This window comes from Podarcis erhardii, assembly GCF_964252035.2.
Source record: "Podarcis erhardii genome assembly, chromosome: 13".
Taxonomy (NCBI): domain Eukaryota; kingdom Metazoa; phylum Chordata; class Lepidosauria; order Squamata; family Lacertidae; genus Podarcis; species Podarcis erhardii.
In genome coordinates, this window is record NC_138502.1 from 37,164,942 (window position 1) to 37,191,200 (window position 26,259).

General features: G+C 45.9%; 1 long non-coding RNA gene across 1 annotated transcript in view; it reads right to left on the reverse strand.

The window, feature by feature from the left end:
- Window positions 1-26,259, reverse strand: part of LOC309328315 — a 58,714-nt gene that overhangs the window by 11,666 nt on the left and 20,789 nt on the right. The window lies entirely within an intron of this gene.

A 26,259-nucleotide genomic window follows, 5' to 3' on the forward strand; every position in this document is an offset into this window, starting at 1 on the left:
CTTGTAATGTAACAACTACTGTGGACAATATGGACAGATACAAAATATGGGTTATGAAATAATACGCAGTTGGAAACGATGACAGTAAGACCCATGGAGGGGATCGTGGGAAGTCTGGAGATCCAGAGAGATCTCTAAATGTGGATGTTTACTTGGTATTGTTATAAATCTACACTTGTAAAATCAAATTATTTTCAAGGAAAAAAAGAAAAGAAAAGAAAAAAGAAAAAAAGGAAGGAAGGAAGGAAGGAAGGAGCTGGGCAGGGCGGGGGGAGATGAGCTTGTCCCCTGCTTATCATAACTTTTTATTTTATTTTATTGGAGCACATTTTACAGACCGGGGTGCTTATTATATCTTCACATGAACATGATCTATTTATTTTCCTTGTGTGGAATTTCCCCCTCCCTTGCACAAACTACAATCACCACTTCAAGAAAAGAGAATCCCCCCTGTTCCTTGTGTTACTGGAGTTCCTGCCGGCTTACTTTGCATTCCTTGTTGCCAGTCAGGCGTACCATCATTTTGGATGCTCCCTGTGGCTTGCTATCCCCCCCCCCAATTTATGCCGCTATGGTGTTCTGTGGGCAATGCAAGTGGGCAAAGGAAGTGACCCCACCGTTGGAGGGGGCTTGCGTAGCCTGGGGCAATGGCTGCTCCCTCCGTGGAGGGGGGAAGTGCGCAAGAGAGCAGTGAATATAAATGTCTTCGTCTGAGAGAGCAGAAACAAGGCTTGCTGGCGGGCAGGGTGGCCACATGCCCTGTTTTCACAGAAGACGGTCCTGCCTTCGAAAGGCTGTCAGGGGGGAGGCCTCTGCCCACCAGTCTTCCTATGGCACCCACAAAAGGCTTCAACAAATATCCCCTCAAGCATCCACAATGCTTGAGATAATGGTTGCATATGCACCATACGTTTAAAACACATTGTCCCCCTCCCAGCCCAAGAATACTGGAAATGGTTTATGAATGGGAATTGTAGCTCTGTGAGGGGTAAACTCCCAGGTTTCTTTGAGGGGTGTGTGCTTTGAACAGCTGTTGTATACACAACAAAGGTTTGCTTTTCCTTCCCAGTTCCTTGTTTGCACTGGCTCGGCCTCTCCTACAAGCCCCCACAGTGGCCATTTTGTGTTTACACCACAGCAGCCATTTTGCAAACAAGTACTTTCTGAAAATCCAATGTGGGCTGACACTGGCCCCCAAAACCCTTCGTGACCCCAGCTCTATGTGAGGTGGTGTTTTTTTCCCCAAGTCTGCTTTAAATATTCAAAAATATACAAGAAGGAAGAGCAAAAGGGGCCTTATTCCCTACAGTACTCCCTATCAACAGTGAATACCTGAGTCTTTTGGTTACAGTATATCCCTGCTATCGTGCGATGTATTGTATTTCTGTTTAGATGAGGGCAAATTACTTCTAAATTTTCATCAAGCTCTACAAATTAGTACATGCAGATTTTATGTAAATCAACGTCCTCTCTTGGCGGGACGTGTTTGATTTTTGTTGGCGATGCTTAAGTGGTCATATTAGTGATGGAGGGTTGTGCCACAGAATAAGCTGAGGAGAAACAAATCCTGCCAGAAAGCAGGTGGATTGCAGAATCAATGCAGCATGGACAGCAAGCCCCATCTTTGCTATGCATTTAAAGCTTTCCCTGAAGACTATTGGGAGCTGCCATTTGTTAAGATTGCTGAACATTGTAGGAAGACACCCCATTTCCTTCATGGAGCTTACAGTACAATTCCCATAATTCCCTGGGAAGAGGGATTGATTGATAAACCACTGTGGGAATTGTAGCTCTGTGAGGGGAATGGGGGTTGGGCTTCTAACAACTCTCAGCACCCTTAACAAATGACAATTCCCACGATTCTTTGGGGGAAGCCATGACAATTCAAAGTGGCATGATGCTGCTTTAAATGCATGGTGCAGATGGGGCCTTAATTATGGAGAAGGTAAACATGGAGGTCACTCCTACATGAGCTGTATGTTAAGTGTGTCTCTTCCTCCGCCATTTAAATTCTGTCGCAATCTTTGAAAAGCCCTGATGTATTTCTCTTCCTGCAAAGCAGAGAAATCTCCCTCTTCTCTTCTGCCTGATGGAACCGTTCGCTGATAATTGAAAACGATTCGTAGGCAGTTAACTGCAACGACGAGCACGCCATTAAATTCATGGGGGCCGGAGACAGGCTCAAAAAGGTGCAGTGAGCAGCACATTTGGGGCAGGTTGCAGTGGGAAGTGGTTACAGGCCCCACACATTTCAGCCTTGTGAGACAAGGTTGCTTTTTCTTCGAAAGGAAAGTGATCCAGTTTGAGCACACTTTTTAAATATGAATGCTCGTTTATTGCAACGTGTACTTTGGCTCTCAGGAATCTAATTTGACTACTATCCTATGGGATCTGATGTGGACAAAAAGTTAGGGTTCCAGGTGGAGAAATCGAAGTTGGAAACAGAGCTGTTAGAACCTAAGGCTAAGGTACTTTCAAGAATGTATAACTTGCTGTTGAAATGGAATACACAAGACGAAATGGTTAAATCGGCTATGATAAAATGGGCACAGGATATTGGGCATAACATTATGTTTGAGGACTGGGAAAGGTTGTGGACCACTGGGCTGAACTTTACTGCATGTAATGCTTTAAAGGAAAATGTAATGAAAATGATATACAGATGGTACATGACCCCAGTTAAACTTGCCAAAATATACCATTTGTCTGATAATAAATGTTGGAAATGTAAAGAAAATGAAGGAACATTCTTTCACCTCTGGTGGACCTGCCCTAAAGTGAAGGTCTTCTGGGAAATGATATATAATGAGCTGAAAAAGGTATTTAAGTATACCTTCACTAAGAAACCAGAGGCCTTCCTTCTGGGTATTGTCGGCCAGAAGGTGTTAAAGAAGGATAGAACATTCTTTATGTATGCAACAACGGCAGCAAGGATACTCATCGCTAAGAACTGGAAAACTCAAGATCTACCCACACTGGAAGAATGGCAGATGCAGCTGATGGACTATATGCAACTGGCGGAGATGACTGGCAGAATTCGAGACCTGGGAGAAGAAAGGATTGAAGAAGATTGGAAGAAATTTAAGATTTATCTACAAAAATATTGTGATTTAGAGGAATGTTAATAAGGATGCTTGGTTATAAATAATTGGCCATCACTAAATTGGATCGGAAATTGACGATAAATGAGATTAAGAGAAACAAAAATTTGTTGGAGAATTGTTACACTATATTGAATTGAGTGGTTATAAATTTGCAAATAAGATGATAATTTGCTTGAAAAAATTTATTAACGATGTAAGTGGGAGCGGGAGACGTGAGGAAGTCCAAAGAAGTTATGAAATTTTGTTAAAACAAAGCAATGCTGTTTATTATCTTTGTATTTCTTTTATAAAAAACCCTAATAAATATTTTATAAAAAATAAAATAAAAAAAAATATCCTATGGGATCTGATGTGGTTTGGAAGTACCATGACTGGCCCTACCGTTGGGCAGAGTGAGACAGGACAGGTCTGCAGGAGCCACACACCCTGCTCAGTTGAGCCCTCCAAGTCAACCAGCTCCAGGCCTTCTAAGCAACTTGCTGAACTGTAATGCATGTTGTTGTTGTTGTTGTTGTTGTTGTTGTTTAGTTGTTTAGTCGTGTCCGACTCTTCATGACCCCATGGGCCAGAGCACGCCAGGCACTCCTGTCTTCCACTGCCTCCTGCAGTTTGGTCAAACTCATGCTGGTAGCTTCAAGAACACTGTCCAACCATCTCGTCCTCTGTCGTTCCCTTCTCCTTGTGCCCTCAATCTTTCCCCACATCAGGTTTTTTTCCAGGGAGTCTTCTCTTCTCATGAGGTGGCCAAAGTATTGGAGTCTCAGCTTCACGATCTGTCCTTCCAGTGAGCACTGAGGGCTGATTTCCTTAAGAATGGATAGGTTTGATCTTCTTGCCGTCCATGGGACTCTCAAGAGTCTCCTCCAGCACCATAATTCAAAAGCACCAATTCTTCGACTATCAGCCTTCTTTATGGTCCAGCTCTATTTTCAAAAATATAAGCCTCTTGATGCATGCCCTCCACTAATATATGCATTGTTGTACACATTGTGTGGGTGGAGGACTGCATTGCAAGATTCGGGGAAGTGCAGATTTGAAAGATTGGCTAAAGTTTCGGTTCGTGGATTGGCTTGAGAAGTGGTTTCTCCTTCAAATGCAACCAAAATCAAATGTTCCCACCATCCCTAGCAGGGCAGGACTGGCTCAAGGCATTCTGCCACGTGAAGACAAAGGACAAGATGGCTCCCATTACCCCACCTCTGCTTCCCACGTTGAGAAACCTGCCGGAGAGGCGGTCGAAGCCTACTTCGACACTGGTGAGGTGATGGCATCGTACACCACAACTGCAGGTAGCAGGCTAGCTTAGGGGCAAATAGCAGGTCAGTTGGCGCACATGGCTCTCCCCTCCAGCACTTTGCTGCTGCTCCTTGCCCTCAGCATCTGCTGCTTGAGATGGCCCCCTCCCTCCTTCTAATGGTATTGCCAGCCCTTGAAGGAAGGAGGAGTTTGCTGTGTTTTAAAATCTGCCTCTCAGCTCTGGAATGAGGGTGGTGGCTGAAAGGTTGGTGGTTCTGCTTGGCATCAGAAGGACCAGCCTTCTGAAGCTCAGATCCATCGCTACAAACAGACAGTCTGTGGGTTGTGTTGGTCATGCTCCCAGAAAGAAGCAGCTTCTTATTTCTCTTCCCTGGTAATTAAAAAGCAGCAGCTAGTAATTTGACTCTGACACTCAGGGTGGTAAGATGCGCAAAACTCTACAGTTTCAGGGTGGTCTCGTGGAAGGGGCTGGGCATGTCAAACTGAGGGGAGGGGGGCTACTTAAAGGGCAGGGGCCCAAACTGAAAAGAAGAGAGTGGCAAGTAGGATGGGGGAGCACAGGGTATTTATACACACACACACACATTTGCAGAGACAATTGACAAAATGTCCGGCATTTAAAAGCCTGCTGTGCAAGTAGCAAAACATTTTGTGCACTAGAATGGTATTTTCCAAAAAACGAGTTTTGAACATCGGAAAGGGATATTATTTATTTGTTAAACTGAAAGAGGGAGGAAGAGAAACTGGGAAAGTTGCTTGAAATCCACAGTGCACACAAATAATGTACATTATACATCAACCCTCCCTGGTTACCTGGGTCAGTCGCTGTTTTCTGGTTTGTGTAATGGCCTTATAATGTCCCAATTACATCTCGTCCTCCATCTTTGGAAGAGCATGGCTAAGATTTCGTCAGTGTTGCCGTTTTTTAGTATTCAAACCCCTCCCAAAGGAAGGTGGCAGTGCAAGTTAACCTGTCTACCGAGATGTAAGGGGGCACTGAGTCAAATGGATCTTATTCCCAGGTAGCCTAGTACAGGATTGCAGTCCAACTCTCTTGAGTGGCTGGGGAGATGTACCTTGTTACTAGCACGCATGGACCTGAAAGCACAAACATAGGTCATTTCGGACTCGGCAGTTGGCCGGAGTATACTTTGAGGTGTTAAAAATTATTGTAAGGCAATTGCATTTGTTCTGTGGTATCTTGAAGCAAAAGAACAGCTATCCTTCTACTGTTTAAATCACTGGAGGACAGCAGCCTTGCAAGATAAATGAATCCTGCATACAACCACGTGTAATCGAAGTGCAGCTCTCCATGCACGGCACTCTGCAAGCCTTGCGGATCGGCTGATTGACAGGCTTGCGGAGTGGGGCTGCGGATAGGGCTCCGTACAGGGCTTTAAAGGTGCCCCACAATCCCCCTTTCAGCCCAGCTGACTCTTTACCTGCATCATAGCTGACATTGTATATATAGGGTTGACATATTTCAAAAAGTAAAGACCCCAATTGGAAACCAACCAAATTGTGATTCCATTTTTACACCCCCAAACCAGGACATGTCGGGAATTTTCCTGACGTATGGATTGGATTAAGGGTGCTATGTGTAAGGATTCTCTCCCCCCCACCCCGCGCTTTTGGAACTACATTGATTTTAATAATAATAATAATAATAATAATAATAATAATAATAATAATATTTATACCCCGCCCATCTGGCTGGGTTTCCCCAGCCACTCTGGGCGACTCCCAACAGAATATTAATAAAAAAGCAACAACATCAAAAACTTCCCTAAACAGGGCTGCCTTCAGGTGTCTTCTAAAAGTCAGATAGTTGTTTATTTCCTTGACATCGGATGGGAGGGTGTTCCATTAGGCGGGCGCCACTACCGAGAAGGCCCTCTGCCTGTTTCCCCGTATCCTTACCTCTCACAGTGAGGGAACCACCAGAAGGCCCCTGGCACTGAACCTCAGTGTCTGGGCAGAACGGTGGGGGTGGAGATGTTCCTTCTGGTATACTGGACTGAGGCCATATTATTGAAGACCTGGTATGTTCATCAGTAATTAATTTAACAAATACACGGAGGACAACTCCACCAACAGCTCCTGGCCGTGATGGCTATGTCCTGTCCTCACTGTCAGAGGAAGCATCCTCTCAAGCCAGTTGCAGGTGAGGAGAGTGCCTTTGCTCCCATGTCCAGCTCCGAAGCCGGTTGTTCTCATGTCCAGCTTTCAGGACCACACTGGGCTGCCTCGCGCTAGGATACAGGGGGTAGCAAAAGATGAGTGAGGCAACAGGCTTCGCACCTTCCAACTTGCTGTGCCCTGAAATGAATTCCTTGCATATACAGTGGTACCTCGGGTTAAGTACTTAATTCGTTCCGGAGGTCCGTTCTTAACCTGAAACTGTTCTTAACCTGAAGCACCACTTTAGCTAATGGGGCCTCCTGCTGCCGCCGCACCACCGGAGCACGATTTCTGTTCTCATCCTGAAGCAAAGTTCATAATCCGAGGTAATATTTCTGGGTTAGCGAAGTCTGTAACCTGATGCGTCTGTAACCAGAAGCGTATGTAACCCGAGGTACCACTGTACAGTGGTACCTTGGTTTAAGAACAGCTTAGTTTATGAACAACTTGGATTAAGAACGCTGCAAACCTGGAAGTAGGTGTTTTGGTTTGTGAACTTTGCCTTGGAAGCAGAACATGTTCCGCTTCCTGTTCAGTGTGTTCCATTTGTAAATGGAGTCCCCCGCTGCTATGGGAAAGCACGCCGTGGTTTAAGAAGCTTTGGTTTAAGAATGGACTTCCGGAACGGATAAAGTTCATAAACCAAGCTACCACTGTAGAAGCAAACCTGATGACTTGCTAGAGGTTGCTAGAGGGATGCAAGTAGGCACATAACCGGGCAGAAGGAAGCCTGGTCTCGGACGAATGGCGTCCGCACTTGGCAGCCCCTTCCTGGTTCTCCTTCCTCTGAAGGGGCTCGTTAATCATGCCTCTGTGCAAGGTCCAGAGCAGCAGGGGACAACTCTCCTTCCCTCCACTTGAGCATCATCTTGCTACGTGGACAACCATGGGTGCCATTGGTCATGAAAGCTTGATGCCCCCACAGCTTCGCCACCATGCAGAACCCTTTTCCCCACAGGGGCGAGTGGTAGGCATATGCCACACTGACATGCTCTGGGAGGGAGAGAGGGCAGAACCAGCCCTGCAAATCTTTGCAGATCACTGCATCTCCCGATTCGACTCTCTCCCTCCCTCCCTCCCTCCACCCCCGTCGCGTCACTGCGCTGCGGAGCTGTGCTTTTCATTGCCTGCCAGCGTGACCATGGCAACTGGCTGGCATGGCAACCTTAGTGTAGGGAGGCAAGCATCAGGAAGGGGATGGGCTGTCTGAAAGAGAGAGAGAGAGAGAGAGAAGGGAACAGAGTGGAGAAAACAGTTGTCATGCTCGGGTGCTTAAGATGGACAGATGCACCAAGGGAAAGTGACAAGGGATAGATCGGGAGGCCCCACAGCACCAGCAGGGTGGGACTCCTGTGGATTGGATGCCCTTTGTGTGCCACTCTTTTTCTCCGTAGAAAGAATAGCCGCTGCCTGCAAGTGTGTGGCCACAATTGCTTGCCCGTGAACGCGTTTCCATGGGCATGCCCGCAGGGATCCTTTCTGGGTTTGTGGGCATAGCTGTGCATGTTGCACATAGATATGCATTTGCAGATCTCTGATTTGCATGAGCACGTATGACTTGCTCGTATTTCTGGGTGCCCCTGCACATATGAGTAGAGTGAAGTCACAGGCATATGTAAAGTGTTTTTCTTTCCTTGTGCATGAGGGGGGCTGTGTATTCTAGATGTTCCCCCCCAACGTTTCAGGAGTGGTGCATCTTGGAGAATTGCGATTAAAAGGGGCTGTAGAGAAGCACCTTTGCATGTGCAGAAAACAGCACATGCAAGGTAGGCTGAGATTCACATAGGAGAATTTTTTTAATGTTATCTGCTTTTTTGGGGGGTTGTGCGCGTTAAGGAAGATGTGTGTTTCTGCACCTTGAAGATTAAATTACAGTTGTATATGAGAATGCCTGGCTGCTGGCAGTTATTCATGCTGACTGCACGTAATAAATATTAATTAAGGGATTGAGACATTTAAAGGCTTTGTTATTATTTTTCCTGCAGGCCAGTTTATGGTGTCACGTTTCATAGGCTGCCGCAGTCTTGAAGCACGCTTAGGACCCTTCCAGACTGTCACTGCTTTGCACGGGTGGGATTCAAGCAAATGCCGGCGAGTTCAGGTTGTGCAGCGAAATTGGATTTGGCACTCCTGCACAACAAACGAACTTCCGCACATACAGCAACTGCTTGGAAATTGGCTTTTTGCTGAAAGGAAAGTGGCAGGGAAGGGCAGCAGGTGGTGTGGGATAACTATTGCTGGAGGCAATGTCATATAGAGTTTGGATTTGGATTTGATATCCTGCTTTATCACTACCCGAAGGAGTCTCAAAGTGGCTAACATTCTCCTTTCCCTTCCTCCCTCACAACAAACACTCTGTGAGGTGAGTGAGGCTGAGAGACTTCAGAGAAGTGTGACTGGCCCAAGGTCACCCAGCAGCTGCATGTGGAGGAGCGGGGAATCGAACCCGGTTCACCAGATTACGAGTCCACCGCTCTTAACCATTACACCATAATCTCAAACAAATCAGAATGTATGCTCAGTAAACAGCCAATGTCACATAACTTCCCTGTAGTCTTTGGACGCACCCCTTCCCCAAAAACCCATCAGGATAAATGGTGAAGGTTGTCTGAATGTAACATTAGTAGGAAACGAGAACATTGAACTCATTGAGGACACGTTTGTTTTCATGGGACTTTCTGAAATGCTCGAAATTCAAAAAATAAAATCCAAGAATGGCAAACATTTGAAGATTTACGAGTGAACATGCTTAGCACTGCAATGCACACTTTAAAAAAAATACTCTTTTTTAACATCATGCTCTCACTCGGCATAAGGGCCTAGAACAGGACAGCATACAAATTTAAATGAATAAATAAAAGACCATCTGCACATGTGCTTTGATTAGTGCATGCATTTGCCAATGTGAGCGTGATGTCCTAGAGTGTATGGCAATGTGTGTGGCAATGAGTTTGGGTGCGTGGCTTAATGTATGGCTAACAACGCCATGTTTTCAAATACATCTTTGTGGGGCTTGATGCATGGGAAGGTTTGAAGGTGCAGGTGGGGAAGGGGATGTATGTAGCCGTATAAGATGAGAGGCCAGGGTGGTGGTGATGCTGTCAGGGCATAACTTTCAAGGCAGAAGCCCAGCTAGGGATGGGAGAGGAATTTGATTCACTTCGCTTTCAGAGGGGGAACCTACCAAATCTGCCTGTCCCTGAAAAATATGCAAACTGAAACGCAGCTATCCTTCAGAATTCGCACTTATCCCAACATTTGTGAGGCACTTCTCCAACTGAACAATGTTTACAAAAACGCATAGATTGGGGGAAATTGTGCATAGGAATGAATATGCATTTGAAAAGCTAAACAGGGTGTGGTATGGTTTCAAATTGGACGGGCGACAACATTTTGAGATTCCTGCCTTGCAGGGGGTTGGACTCGATGACCCTCGAGGTCCCTTCCAACTCTAAGATTCGATGAAATATTGGTGAAAACATACATAATAGCATTAAATCAGGGGAAACTGCTTGCAAATACTGTATGCTAGTGAAAAAATGAGTTTATTTGAAGAATTTGCATTAAAATATGAATTTTCACAAGGATATGATTTTTTTTTTTTAAAAAAAGAATTTGCTGCAGAAGTGTGATGAGCAGAATTTAAGATTGGAAATTTGAAATGAAGTAATGCACATTGCCATCGAAAGAGGATGTTCCATAACACCATTAAATCCAGTGTCTAAAATTATTAAACTGTAGGGATACTGTAGGGACGCGGGTGGCTCTGTGGTCTAAACCACTGAGCCTGTTGGGCTTGCCGATCGGAAGGTCAGCAATTTGAATCCCCGCGACAGGGTGAGCTCCCGTTACTCGGTCCCAGCTCCTGCCAACATAGCAGTTCGAAAGCATGCCAGTGCAAGTAGATAAATAGGTACCGCTCCAGTGGGAAGGTAAACGGCATTTCCGTGCACTACTCTGGTTTCACCAGAAGCGGCTTAGTCATGCTGGCTACATGACCCAGAAAAACTGTCTGCCAGTAAAGCGAGATGAGCGCTGCAACCCCAGAGTCGTTTGCAACTGGACTTAACTGTCAGGGGTCCTTTACCTTTACCTTTTAGGGATACTGTAGTTTCATCCTGCTCTGAGCAGTTAGCTGCACCGTTGTGTGTAAAGATAGGTCACATCCACACCATACATTGAAAGCATTGGACTCCCCCCACAAAAAAACCAAATTCATGGGAACAGTAGTTTACCCCTCACAGAGCTACAATCCCCAGCACCATTATCAAACTACAGTTCCCATGTTTCTTTGGGGAAAGTCATGTGGTTTAATCTGCTTTATATGCATGGTATAAATGTGGCCAAAGGATTCCTCTCGGATGGCCCATCAACCTCTTTTGCCATGTTAACAGATTTGCGGGTTTGCATAAGCCAGCCCAGGGATTAGTGTCTGGCAACGCTCTGCAACTTGTACTTTCATCTACATCCCAATTAATCAAAATACTCCCATTTACCAATTTCTAGGTTTTATTTTGGGGGGGGGCGGGGTGTCCCTCCAAATCTATAAAACACATCCACTACCACTCCAAAGATTCTGGCAAGTCTAGTTTACCCTTCACAGAGGTAAACCCATAACAATATTTTTTTTTAGTGGGTGCAGAAATGTGCTTTAAATGAATTGGTGTGTGTGCAGCCTCAGCTGTTGAACTTAGCTGAACAGATGATGGGAAACTGAGTCTTCTGGGATAAGTCATTGTGAAAAGAATCTCAGGGTTGCTACCCTGGGTGGGCATAGTCTACAAATTCTTTGTCTGCCCTGAACAAAAATGGTGGAAGGAAGGCCGAGCGGTTCGTGCAAAACTGTCCAGCAAGTTCCACAGCTGAGCAGGGATTTTGAACCGAAGAAAGGCACGCAGATTGGAGGCCATGACACCATCTGCTTGGCCAAGGTGGCTCTCTGTGAATGAGCCTGCTGCTCAGATGAAACAGCCGGGAAACCACCATGACCAAATGAGACAGAGGCTCTCTCGTATTCTCCAAGGATGGAGAAAGCAAAAGGGGAGAAGAGATGCAGAGATGACACCGAGCTGTGAAAACAACCTCCTGTCAGGGCAGAGACAGAGTAACAGCTGCAAAAAGGATAAACTTAGGAATACATTACAAAGAGTGTTCTCTTTGGCGATTGCTCATAGCTGAGTAAGATTGTCTTCCATAAACAGTGAGTCCGTAAGTGACTGTGGAGGCCAATTCTGGATCCACACATCCTTCCACAGTGGGGACATAGGTTTCCGGGTGGGAGTTGATCACGGTCAGTAGCGTAGCGTGGGTTGTCAGCACCCGGGGCAAGGCAAGTAATTTGCGCCCCCTAACCCGTGGAGCCAGGTAGGGGCAGAGACCTGCGAGTGCGAGCGCGCCCCCCCAGATGTTGCGCCCGGTGCGGCCAGCCCCCCCTGCAACCCCCACGCTACGCCACTGATCACGGTGAGGGTTTGCCAAGCGTGCCTTCCTCTTAGCACGTTTCTCCTTTGTGTCCTGAGTTCGAATGTCTTCAAAGCCCATGATGCCTTTGGAGGACGAAGGTGGGGCAATGAGAGAGGCAGAATATAAACACCTGGCCTATACAATGAATAAAGATTGTTTCGTTGGCCACTGGAACAGATAAATGTGTGTGCTAACCCAGAAGTAGTACCTCGGGTTAAGAACTTTACCTCAGGATGAGAAACTGTAAGTGGTACCTCAGGTTAAGTACTTAATTCGTTCTGGAGGTCCATTCTTAACCTGAAACCGTTCTTAACCTGAGGCACCACTTTAGCTAATGGGGCCTCCCGCTGCTGCTGCGCCGCGGGCCCACGGTTTCTGTTCTCATCCTGAGGTAAAGTTCTTAGCCCGAGGTACTACTTCTGGGTTAGCGTAGTCTGTAACCTGAAGTGTCTGTAACCCGAAGGGTTTGTAACCTGAGGTACCACTGACAAATATACATGCGCACTTGCGCAGAAGCAGCAACAAAAGGATACTGGGTGAAGTGCTCCTATTTAGGGTTCCAGCCAGCAAGCCGTGCCCTTTCCCAGCGTTGTAAGTTACGTGCAAAATTGCAACTGGCTTTCCACAAATTGGTGGGTAGGGCTCTTTGGGTGTGTGCAAGCATCCCACTGTTTAACCACACCAGTGAGTATAGCAGATCCATACGATCGGAGAAGGGCAGTGTACCTAAGCATGCTGATAAAAATGGCACGCTTATCTTTAAAAATCGTTTTTTAATAAAATAAAATAAAACAGTGCTAAAATGGGTGTTGCCCGCATTTCTTTCTTTTTATTTATTTACTTTTAAAACGTTAAAATATCTTCACAATAGTACGGATTTGTGGATGATCGTAGGTTTGGCTCATTTCTTTGCAAAAGGCTGGAAGCAATTTGCCAAGGGCTGGGAGCGTACATTCCCTAACAGTCTGCTGTTTTGCAAATGAATTAAACTAACCTGCAATCACGCAATTCAGCATGATTGCACAATTATTTTTTTAAAATGATTTTATTTAAAATATAGGTGGGAAAGGCATTTCGGTGCACAGTTGGAAAAAAAATTGTTTTTGTTTTGAGAGGTAGAAAAGGGAAGGGAAATAGCACACTGCTAGAATGGAAAGTAAAAGCCAAGGTGCACCAAAATGCAGAGGTGCAGCGACAGGGCCTGAAATGTGACTACCAACGAAACCTCCTCGAAAACTGAGAAGAGCAGCACCAAGATGATGTAGATCTGCCGATAATGTGCTGCTGCTTTGTTCTTCCCAGAACAACACAAAAAAAGTCACATTTGGGGAACTCCCCAAAGAAGCAGATATACTTAGGAACACAGCAAATGGATGAAGATAGCAACATGGAATTGCCATGGAAGAAAAGTGAGCGGAGAAAAATCTGTCAGTTCCAGAGTAAACACTACTGGTAGTTTGGAATTGGCCCAGGAGACAGAAATGGACACATTCATGAGCCCCAGCAGCTGCGATGCAGGAATGCTATGGAAAAGCTTCAGAGCATCTCAACTGGCAAGAGGGAAGGTCAGTCCCGGAATGTTGTTAAACAGTCCAGTTGGTGCAAAGGAAGTGAAACGCATTCTTCCCCCAAAGGAAATTTACACAGGTGAATTACAAAGGATTGCGTGCTGTCAGGAAATAAGGAGACTGAGGGCTGGGAAAGCTGAGTGTGAAGGATTTGCAGAGAAAACCCTGCTTGCCTTTCTAGAGATGGGGACCCATCAAGGAGATTTACTGTCTTAAGGCAAATTTTAAAAAATGCAGTATAAATACCAACAATTGGGAAACACTAGCCTGCGAGTGCTCCAAATGGAGAACAGCCTTTACCAAAGGCATCATGGGCTTTGAAGACACTCGAACTCAGGACACAAGGCAGAAATGTGCTAAGAGGAAGGCACGCTTGGCAAACCTTCACCATGAACAACTCCCGCCAGGAAACCTATGTCCCCACTGTGGATGTGTGAATCCAGAATTGGCCTCCACAGTCACTTTCGGACTCACTGTTAAAACCGTGTTTATGGAAGACAATCTTACTCGGTTATGAGTGATCACCAAAGAACTAACCCAATTGCAACCAGGGCTGGATCTAGACGCATCGCAAAAGCATTTCAGGAAAACGCGTTGTAAGCTTCATTATGGGAAATCATGTTGGCGAAAGACAGGACCACAGCGACGTCTGGTGTCACAGTGTTATAATGCATATAAAATGCTTTTTCTTTACTAATGTAGCTGAGTCCCAGTGAAAGAGTCAACCAGACTGCAGAGCTCATCACGTGATGCTTTCCTGATGACTCTTTGAGCCCTTCTGCAATCTCATTGCCCACCACTGCCTTAGGCAGAACTTTAGGATGAGGCTCTCCATTTTTCATCAACAGGGAGCTACTGCGCTGGCGCTGTGGGTTAAACCACAGAGCCTAGGACATGCCGATCAGAAGGTCGGCGGTTCGAATCCCCGCGACGGGGTGAGCTCCCGTTGCTCAGTCCTTGCCCCTGCCAACCTAGCAGTTCGAAAGCACACCAAAGTGCAAGTAGATAAATAGGTACTGCTCCGACTGAAAGGTAAACAGTGTTTCTGTGTGCTGCTCTGGTTCGCCAGAAGTGGCTTAGTCATGCTGGCCACATGACCCGGAAGCTGTATGCCGGCTCCCTCGGCCAGTAAAGCGAGATGAGTGCCGCAACCCCAGAGTTGGCCACGACTGGACCTAATGGTCAGGGTCCCTTTACCTTTTTACTGTGGTTTACTGAAGAAAGCGTCAAACAATGTAGGACACCAAAGTTCCAATTCTTGCTCAGGCACAACCTCAGACCAGTCCCTCTCTCCCTCAGCCTTACACTTAATGTCTCCAGTGAAACAGTAAGAGGAGAAACTACTGGTGTTTTTCCATAGCCATGAGGGCTAGAAACCTTTGAAGGTTTTATCTGAAACAAAAACAAAAACCCCCAAAGGTTTGGGTTCTTTTTTTTAATTTCTTTAAACATCAATATCTCCCACCTTTGGGCCCCTAGGATTTCTAGCAGTAACCATACCCTCCAACATTTCTCCAATGAAAATAGGGACACCCTATGTCATAATTTTATTATTTCTACCCCGCCTGTCTGACTGGGTTGCCCCAGCCACTCTGGGCTGCTTCCAACATATATAAAACATAATATAGCATTAAACGTTTTTTAAAAACCTTCCTTATACAGGGCTGCCTTCAATGTCTTCTAAAGGTTGTCTAGTTAGTTATCTCCTTGGCTCGGAGGGTCAGATAACTTTATACACTCCAACATTTCTCTGATGAAAATAGAGATGACCTAAGGAAAAATCTGGGATTAAATCAGAAACCAAGACGGCTTCTGTAAATCCGGGACTGTCCTTTGGAAACAGGGACACTTGGAGGGTCTGCAAAATCAATTTTAAAAGGCTGAAGAAAATGTTGAATTAATGGGAAACAGAGGTGGCAGCAAAAGTAACAGTAGGAGTCACTCAGGTCCACATGCACAGTGAAATAAAGTAGTCATCATCAGGCACAAAAAAACCCTCTATTAGAGAGGGATGGTGATGAGAAGAACCTTTTGGGACAAGGAGTTCCCTATTCGTGCGCATGTCATATTCACTAAAGGTGCAATCATGCCAGTATTACTTTGCTGCCTATAGCTTTTAAGCCTGTGTCTATACAGTGGTACCTCTGGTTACATACGCTTCAGGTTACATACGCTTCAGGTTACAGACTCCGCTAACCCAGAAATAGTGCTTCACCAGTGAAGGCGGTGAAGGTCCTGTGTGAGTGTCTGGAGGCGGTTGGAGGTTGGATGGCGGCTAACAGATTGAGGTTGAATTCTGACAAGACAGAAGTACTGTTTTTGGGGGACAGGAGGCGGGCAGGTGTGGAGGATTTCCTGGTCCTGAATGGGGTAACTGTGCCCCTGAAGGACCAGGTGCGCAGCCTGGGAGTCATTTTGGACTCACAGCTGTCCATGGAGGCACAGGTCAAATATGTGTCCAGGGCAGCTGTTTACCAGCTCCATCTAGTGTGCAGGCTGAGACCCTACCTGACCGCAGACTGTCTTGCCAGAGTGGTACATGCTCTGGTTATCTCCCGCTTGGACAACTGCAATGTGCTCTATGTGAGGCTACCTTTGAAGGTGACCCGGAAACTACAACTAATCCAGAACGCGGCAGCAAGACTGGTGACTGGGAGCGGCCGCAGGGACCACATAACACCGGTCTTGAAAGACCTACATTGGCTCCCAGTATGTTTCCGAGCACAATTCAAAGTGTTGGTGCTGACCTTTAAAGCCCTAAACAGCCTTGGTCCAGTATATCTGAAGGAGCGTCTCCACCCCCATCATTCTACCTGGACACTGAGGTCCAGCACCGAGGGCCTTCTGGCGGTTCCCTCACTGCGAGAGGCCAAGTTGCAGGGAACCAGGCGGAGGGCCTTCTCAGTGGTAGCACCTTCTCTGGGGAACGCCCTCCCACCAGATGTCACAGAGAACAACAACTACCAGATTTTTAGAAGACATCTGAAGGCAGCCCTGTTTAGGGAAGCTTCTAATGTTTGATGTATTATAGTATTTTAATATTTTTTTGGAAGCCGCCCAGAGTGGCTGGGGAGACCCAGCCAGATGGGCGGGGTATAAATAATAAATTATTATTATTATTATTATTATTATTATTATTATTATTATTCAGGTTAAGAACTTTGCTTCAGGATGAGAACAGAAATCGTGCTCCGGTGGCGCGGCGGCAGCAGGAGGCCCCATTAGCTAAAGTGGTGCTTCAGGTTAAGAACAGTTTCAGGTTAAGAACGGACCTCAGGAACGAATTAAGTACTTAACCTGAGGTACCACTGTATAGCTTAATCAGAGAGAAGGATTTGAGGGCTAGACAGAGCCCGCCTCAGTGCAGGAAGTTAAAATCATTCAGCAGCCTTTTGCTGCCCCTTCCAAACCTGCAATTTGAACATTTGGAGCAAAGTGACTGCTCTGGTAAGCACAGCAGCACCTCCAGAAAACTCCATCTGTTTGTTGTTTTCTGCCTGTTTAAGCTGATGAGATCATGGTTTCATGAGGCCAGGAAAAGACAATTAGCATCTTTGAGGAGCCCGCAGCCAGGGCAAGGGAACCTGGCTCTCTGAGCAGCACCTGCTTGTCCTCTGGCCTCCCCTCCAGCGGTGCTGTGGGAATACTGGGCAACATCTGGAGACAGTTGTTGTGGGCATGGGCTAGGAGCAAGAAGGGAGACTAGAACTCCCCCTGGTGGCGGAAGGGTTAAGGGCGGGCAGGACAGGCTAGGAGGAAGCAACTCCCAGATGCATTACAGCAGAAGACAACAAAACCAGTTCAGGCACCTGCAAACACTTTGCAGATTATTATTATTAATAATAATAATATTTATACCTCGCCCATCTAGCTGGGTTTCTCCAGCCACTCTGGGCAGCTCCCAACAGAGGACTAAAAACAGAATCAAACATCAAACATTAAAAAACTTTCCTAAACAGGGCTGCCTTCAGATGTCTTCTAAAAGTCAGATAGTTGTTTATTTCCTTGACATCTGCTGGAAGGGCGTTCCACAGGGCGGGCGCCACCACCGAGAAGGCCCTCTGCCTGGTTCCCTGTAACTTGGCTTCTCGCAGCGAGGGAACCGCCAGAAGGCCCTCGGCGCTGGACCTCAGTATCCGGGCTGAATGATGGGGGTGGAGATGCTCCTTCAGGTATACAGGACTATGGCTGTTTAGGGCTTTAAAGGTCAGCACCAATACTTTGAATTGTGCTCGGAAACGTACTGGGAGCCATATGCATCCACCCACTTGCTTGCCCAGGCTGCCCTGGTTATAATACCCTGGTTCTCATAGCAAGGACCAATACCTCCTCTCTCTCCCATCAACCCTGACTGTTGGCCATGCTGGATTTCAGCCAATGGGACCTGCGGTCCAACCACATCTGGAATGCACCAAGCTGCTGAAGGCTGAACCATGTTTTACGCCACTACAGCCCTGTCATGGGCCTTTTTCTTTTTTTTTATTTTTTTTATTATAAATTTTTATTAATTTTACAGAATAAGAAAAAGAACAAAAAAAATAAAATACAAGAGTTTCATAAATCATATTTCTTTTACAGAATCTTTTGGACTTCCCCACATCTTCCCGAATCTGCATTATTTATAATACCAACTTCAGCATTTTGTTATCTTATTTCATCACTTATTGTATCTTTCATTTTGTCATATTACCCATTTCAGTATATTTGTAACCCAATGTTCATAATACAAAGTCTTCAGCTATTTATTATCTTATTTCATTACTTATTGTATCTTTCAATTCATCATGTTACCAAAGTCAAAGTTATTATAACCATGATCTTATGTATTGTGATTAAAACATAATGCAATAAAATTTTTTCTTAATTTCACCTCTATCTTCTTGTGCCTTAGTTTTCATTTCACCTGATTACCATTGCTGGGGCTAATATTTCCTAAAAAGTGCATTTTCTTAACATTCATACAACTTATAATATTTTTGCAAATAGTCCTTAATTTTTTTCCAGTCCTCTTCCATTGTTTCTTCTCCCAAGTCACGGATTCTGCCAGTCATTTCAGCCAGTTCCATATAGTCCATCAACTGCGTCTGCCATTCCTCCAGTGTGGGTAAATCTTGTGTCTTCCAACACTTTGCGATGAGAATTCTTGCTGCTGTTGTAGCATACATAAAAAAGGTTCTATCCTTCTTTAACACATTCTGGTCTACAATGCCCAGAAGGAAGGCCTCCGGTTTCTTAGGCAAGGTATATCTGAATACCTTTTTTAACTCATTATAGATCATTTCCCAAAAGGCCTTCACTTTCGGACATGTCCACCAGAGATGAAAGAACGTCCCTTCCGCCTCTTTACACTTCCAGCACTTATTATCAGACAGGTGGTATATCTTAGCAAGCTTGACTGGGGTCATGTACCACCGGTATATCATTTTCATAATATTTTCTTTCAGGGCACTACATGCCGTGAATTTCAATCCGGTGGTCCATAGCCTTTCCCAGTCCTCAAACATAATGTTATGTCCAATATCCTGTGCCCACTTTATCATGGCGGATTTGACTGTCTCATCCTGTGTATTCCATTTAAGCAGCAAGTTATACATTCTTGAAAGTAATTTGTCTTTAGGTTCTAACAATTCTGTCTCTAATTTCGATTTTTCCACCTGGAACCCAACCTTTTTATCTGTTTTGAAAATTTCCCGAATTTGAGCATAATGCAACCAGTCTCGCACCTTGCTTTTCACACTTTCAAAACTCTGCAGCTTCCAATTGTCACCATCTTTTTCAATTAGTTCCCAATATTTTGGCCAGTAGGCCTCCATGTTAAGTCTCTTACGTGCCTTGGCCTCCGCCGGTGAAAGCCACCTTGGTGTTTTGCTCTCCAATAAGTCTTTATATTTTGTCCAGACCATAAAAATTGCTCTTCTAACAATATGGTTTTTGAACATTTTATGAACTTTAACCTTGTCATACCACAAATACGCATGCCACCCAAAAGCATTATCAAACCCTTCCAGATCTAGGACATCGGTGTTCTCTAACAAAAACCAATCTTTCATCCAGCAGAAGGCTGTAGATTCATAATATAACCTCAAGTCTGGCAGGGCAAATCCCCCCCTTTCTTTCGCATCTGTTAGTATTTTAAACTTAATTCGGGGCTTTTTGCCCTGCCAAACGAACTTAGAGATATCCTTCTGCCACTTTCCAAAACATACCACTTTGTCCACAATCTGCAGGGTCTGAAACAAAAATAGCATTTTCGGCAAAACATTCATCTTTATAGCTGCTATTCGGCCTAACAAGGAAAGTTTTAGTCTTGTCCAAATTTCCAAATCCCTTTTAATTTCTGACCAACATTTCTCATAGTTGTCCTTAAACAAATTCAAGTTTTTAGAAGTCAGGTACACCCCTAGGTATTTTACCTTTTTAACCACATTTAATCCTGTCTCTTTCAAAAACTCATCTGCTTCTGTAGACGTTAGGTTCTTTGCTAAGACCTTAGTCTTTTGCTTATTCAACTTAAATCCCGCCACCCGACCATAATCAGAAATTAAATCCAAAACTCTTTTTGTGCTAGGAACTGGCTCCTGTAATGTTAATACCAAATCATCTGCGAATGCTTTCAATTTATATTGTTTTACTCCAACCTCAATGCCCCGAACTGACCGGTCCCTTCTAATCATGTTCAAAAGCACCTCCAGGCCCTGTCATGGGCCTTTTTCAAAGCCAAGAGCTTCACAGTTTTCTGGATCAAGATGTGCTTGTAAAACACAAGTGTCCTTAAAATGTGTTATCAACCGTTCCAAAATGAGCCTCAGTGGTTGCAGACCCTCTAAGTGTCCCTATGTATTTCCCAGGGACAGTCGCATATTTACAGAAGACGTTCCGATTTCTGATTTGATCCAAGAATGTCTCGCTTTTCGGTAGGGCATCCCTATTTTCATCAGAGAAATGCTGGCGGGTATGGAGTTATGTAGGGACACAGGTGGCGCTGTGGGTTAAACCACAGAGCCTAGGACTTGCCGATCAGAAGGTCGGCGGTTTGAATCCCCGCAACGGGGTGAGCTCCCGTTCCTCGGTCCCTGCTCCTGCCAACCTAGCAGTTCGAAAGCGCGTCAAAGTGCAAGTAGATAAATGGGTACCGCTCCGGCAGGAAGGTAAACGGCGTTTCCGTGCGCTGCTCTGGTTCGCCAGAAGCGGCTTAGTCATGCTGGCCACATGAACCGGAAGCTGTACACCGGCTCCCTCAGCCAATAAAGCGAGATGAGCGCCGCAACCCCAGAGTTGGCCACGAATGGACCTAATGTTCAGGGGTCCCTTTACCTTTTATGGAGTTATGTGACCCCCGAGCCAAGGAGATAAGTAACTAGACAACCTTCAGAAGATATCTGAAGGCAGCCCTGTATAAGGAAGTTTTGTAATGTTTAATGTTTTATTATGTTTTTATATATGTTGGTAGCGTCCCAGAGTGGCTGGGGCAACCCAGTCAGATGACTGGGGTATTATTATTATTATTATTATTATTATTATTATTGGCTAAATATTGAAGGTATGCATAACTGATCCCAATTACCCCCCTTCTCTGCCCACCCCCCACAGCTAACATCCTTTACATTTTTTAAAAAAACATGCTCATGAAATGCAAATATGCATTTTAACGCCAAGTCTCGTCTGGCCATGGGATCCATGCTTTTTCAAGGGAAGTGCTGACAGGAGCACTTAAGAGAGGATTATAGCTCAGCAGCCGAGCGCATGCCTTGCATGCAAAAAAGTCCCAGGTTCGGTGTCTCCCCGCACACCCCTTGGCATCTTGAAGCAGGAGATCTGCATGGTACTGTGGCTCTGGGGGTTTGGGGCAGGGGTCTCTTACCCGGCCCTAAACAAGGATGCCAGGAATTGGATTGGAGACCTTCCTTTAAGAAGTATGATACAGGGCTGAACAGCTGATGCAGGCACTACTCTGGTACGGAATGGGAATCACCCTGCACCTTTAATGTGGTGCAGATACAGCTTTATAGATCCCAGTGGGTCTATTTTTCAGGTACTTGTCCCTGGCAAATCAATGCTCCTCATTATCCTTAGGGTTTTTTTATGCCTCTTGGGGTTGCCTTGTTAAAAAAATATTCTCGTGTGCTTTGCGCACACCGTTGTTCAGAGTCTTGCTCCTTCCCCTGGGTCTGTTGCAGTTAAGGAACCGCTAGCCCAATCCTGTGCATCTCTCTTATCAGAAGCAGGGCCGATCAGAGGGGGCCTCTGGAGGGCCCCTCGTCCCCAGGGCCCTCAAGCTCAAAGGCGGCCCTCAAAACTGATAAGCTTCACAACTTGTTTTTTTCAGCTTGGAGCTGCAAATTTCAGCAAGGGAGCGGTGTGATCTGGCGAAACACATCATTCCTTTGTGAACCGATATAGATTTTGTCCTACAAGAGCATTTAAAACCTTCATAAATATTAATAAAAACTTATCTGTTCTGAGGGCACAAGATTAGACTGTGATGAACATGTCTTCCAAGCTGATTATATAAGCAAACCACTTACTCTCTCTTTCTGGTGCCGTTATTTTGTTTGCTCGAGTAGCAATTTTTAATTTTTGCCATGGCTAAGGGCCTCAAAAGCTAGAATTTGATCTGTGGCCTCTGTGGATCTTGGAGAGGGCCTGCTTAGAGGGAAGCCCCATTGTATCGCATGGGACATACTCCCAGGTCAGTGCCTATAGGATTCAAGGGGGACCTGTGACTTGGCAAAAGACACTGGACTACAACTCTCATCATCCCTGGCCATTGGCTAAGTTGGTTGGGGCCAATGGGAGTTGGAGTACAAAAGGTAAAGGTAAAAGGTAAAGGACCGTTGGACGGTTAAGTACAGTCAAAGGCGACTATGGGGTTGCGGTGCTCATCTCGCTTTTCAGGCTGAGGGAGCTGGCGTTTGTCCACATACAGCTTTCCGGGTCATGAGACCAGCAGGACTAAACTGCTTCTGGCGCAATGGGACACCGTGACGGAAACCAGAGCATGCGGAAACGCTGTTTGCTTTCCTGCTGCAGCGGGACCAATTTATCTACTTGTGCTGGTTGCTTTTGAATTGCTAGGTTGGCAGGAGCTGGGACAGAACAACGGGAGCTCACCCCGTCATGGGGATTCAAACCGCCAACCTTCCAATTGGCAAACCCAAGAGGATCAGTGGTTTAGACCACAGTGCCACCTGCGTCCCATGTTGGAGTACAACAGCCCCTAGAGAGTCACAAGATCCCTAGCCCTGGTGTCTAAGGTTGCAGCCTGGGTGAGCAAGTGAGTGGATACTTGCCAGAGATGGTGCATGTGCATACCCTCCAACATTTCTCTGATGAAAATAGGGACGTCCTATCCTATAAGAGGGCGCGGGTGGTGCTGTGGGTTAAACCACAGAGCCTAGGACTTGCCTATCGGAAGGTCGGTGGTTCGAATCCCCGCGACGGGGTGAGCTCCCGTTGCTCGGTCCCTGCTCCTGCCAACCTAGCAGTTCAAAAGCACATCAAAGTGCAAGTACATAAATAGGTACTGCTCCAGCGGGAAGGTAAACGGCGTTTCCATGCGCTGCTCTGGTTCGCCAGTCATGCTGGCCACATGACCCGGAAGCTGTACGCTGGCCAATAAAGCAAGATGAGTGCCGCAACCCCAGAGTCGGCCACAACTGGACCTAATGGTCAGGGGTCCCTTTACTTTTTTATCCTATAAGGATGATGATGATAATGATTTTATTATTTATACCCCATCCAATGGCCAGCCAGATACCTATGGGAAGACCACAAGCAGGACCCAAGTGAATACCCTGCAATTATTTATCCAATGAAAATAGGGATGCCCTATCCTATTATTATTATTATTATTATTATTATTATTCCCTGCCCATTTGACTGGGTTGCCCCAGCCATTCTGGGTGGTTTCCAACATATATAAACACATAAAAACTTAAACATAAAAACCTCCCCTATACAGGACTGCCTTCAGATGTCTTCTAAAGGTTGTGTAGTTACTTATCTCCTTGGCTCGGGGGGGGGGGGGTGTCACATAACTCCATACCTGCCAACATTTCTCTGGTGAAAATAGGGACATCCTAAGGAAAAGTGGGACATTCTGGGATCAAATCAGAACAACTTCCATAAATCCTTGGAAAATAGGGGCACTTGGAGGGTTTAGGGTTGGAGGAGGAGAGGTGGAGCAATGCCACTCAAGGTCAGATGTACAAAAAAGCAGAGGGGACCAGCCCTTTGATGCTTGACTGACAGCCGCTCTCCAGGGTTTCAGACCAGGGACCGATTCAGTCCTACCCAGAGACACCAAGGATCAAACCTGGGACCTTCTGCGTGCGAAGGAATTGCTTCCCTGTTCCTCTTCTGCTGTATTTGTGGGGGAAATCCCGTGCTCTGAAGCCAGCATGCGTATTGGACAGAAAAGCCCAATTGGCAGCAACAGGGGATTCCACCTCTTCTTCCCATCCCATTGCAAATAAGTGAACAAAATTTCCCAGGAGTGCAGCAGATGAGGAAAGGGTTAACCTGCCCCCCCCATCTTCTGTGATCTCCATTATTATTAGCCCACCTCTGATTATTCTAGGAGGAAAAATAACATCAGCTGTGGTTAGGTCCTCCGTTTCAAATGGCATAGACTTCCCCTGGTGCCTTGTAGCTGGAGTAGAAGAGAACGGCAACGATTTCATGCCCGCTTTGCAAACCTTTGGCATCACCCTGTGTTCAGGTGCCATCATTACACCTATGAAATGTAAGCCCTTTGCAAGCATTATTTATTAGTGTTTCTAGCCCGCCTTTCCCCCAGCAGCCGCAAGGTGGCAAACATGGTTCTCTCCTGCGTCTCTCTACTTCATCCTGCCCTGAGAGGTAGGCGAGGCTGAGAGACAGGGACTGGCCCAAGATCACCCAGTGAGCATCATGGCCGTGTTGGGATTTGAACTCTGCTCTTCCAGGCCCTAGTCCAACACTGTAACCACTGCTCCACACTGCCTGGTGCCACGTACAGAGGAGCAGGCCACACATGCTAGCCCTGCCCCCAGTGTCCCCATGGGTACCACCTGCATTTCTGAGCTTCCCACATTGAGCAGGAATGTCTCTGGAGACCACAATTTAAGAAGGATGTTGACAAGCTGGAAAGTGGGCAGAGGAGGGCAACCAAGATGATCAAGGGTTTGGAAACCATGCCCTCTGAGGAGTGGTTGAGGGATTTTGGTATGCTTAGCCTGGAAAAGAGGAGACTGAGAAGAGATCCGATAGCCACCTTCAAATACCTTAAAGGCTGTAACATGGAAGAGGGAACCAGCTTGTTTTCTCCTGCTCTAGACTAGGGTAGGACTCGAACCCATGGCTTCATGTTACAAGAAAGCAGATTACAACCAAACATCAGAAAGAACCTTCTGACGGTGAGAGCTGTTCAGCAGTGGAACAGTCTCCCTAGGGAGGCTGCGGACTCTCCTTCCTTGTGTGGGATATGAAACACAAGAGCAGTCAAGTACAACATTCCTAGAGTGAACATGTTTACACATGGGGAGGAATGTTTGTCCAGCCAGCAGGTAAACTTCCTGTTTCCTTCTGGGCTGGGACAGACTTTCTCTGCATGTGACTAGAGGTGGGCGTGGCCTCACCTGTGCAGGTAACGACAAAAGCACAGGGCAGGGCAGCCATCTCTCTCTCTATGACTACTTTCCTCAAAGAAGCAACATCTGCTTAGCCAAAGATGCTCTCTTGGCCTCCAGCCAAGGGAGGACAAAGGGACTGTCTGTTTATGGGATAGTTTCCAGGTGTATGTTACTTTTCTAAGCTAAGTCTGCCTTTGGGATCCAATTGTGAACAGAATGTGAGTAAACTCTTTTTATACTTTTATACAAGACTGTATATGTTATCTTTTATGAGCGAATACGGGGGAAATACCAGAAGAGTTATTACAGAGGCTTTAGACAACCTGAGCAAACGCATCCGCTGTGTGTTTAAAAGGGGGAATGTTACTCTGCTAAATTGTGAACTTGTTAGCACAAGTTGGAAAGGCTATAATCAAACAATATATCCTCTCCTGTATCCCTGAACATTCCCATACCTTGGAGGTTTTTCAGCAGAGGTTGTGTGGCCATCTGTCATGGATGCTGTAGCTGAGATTCCTGCATTGCAGGGCGTTGGACTAGATGACCACTGACGTCTCATCCAACTCTATGATTCTGTGATTCTGTGGACACAGGAATAATCTTCCCTGCGCTTGGGAACCTTGATATTGCATGGAGGCTCCTAAATGTATTCAGCTGAACAGATAAATACATTCTTGCTCAATGTGGCAATGGTGGAATAGGAGGTGACATGCATAGTGGAGCTGAAGGGAGAGCTGGCATGTGCTTTTTCCTATGCAGGTTTGGGCAAGGACACCTGAATAGGGTTCTGGATTCCCTGTTAATTTGTCCACTCGTTAATTTTCTCAGAAAGTTCAGTCTGCTTGATCCCATCCCACTTCCAGAGCAAACTTTTTCCGTGTGCTGCAGCCAATTTATCAGTTGTCTGTGAGTTCACTGGGGCAAATGTGCAAATTCAGCAGTCGTCAAGCGTTCGGGCGGGGGATGAACAAGCAAAAACGCAAGTTTGCAAGTGTAGGAGGAAGAGGGATAAATGAAGGGGAAGCAGGCCAAGGCTTATACCAGGACAGAGAGGGACAATAGGCAACAGAAACA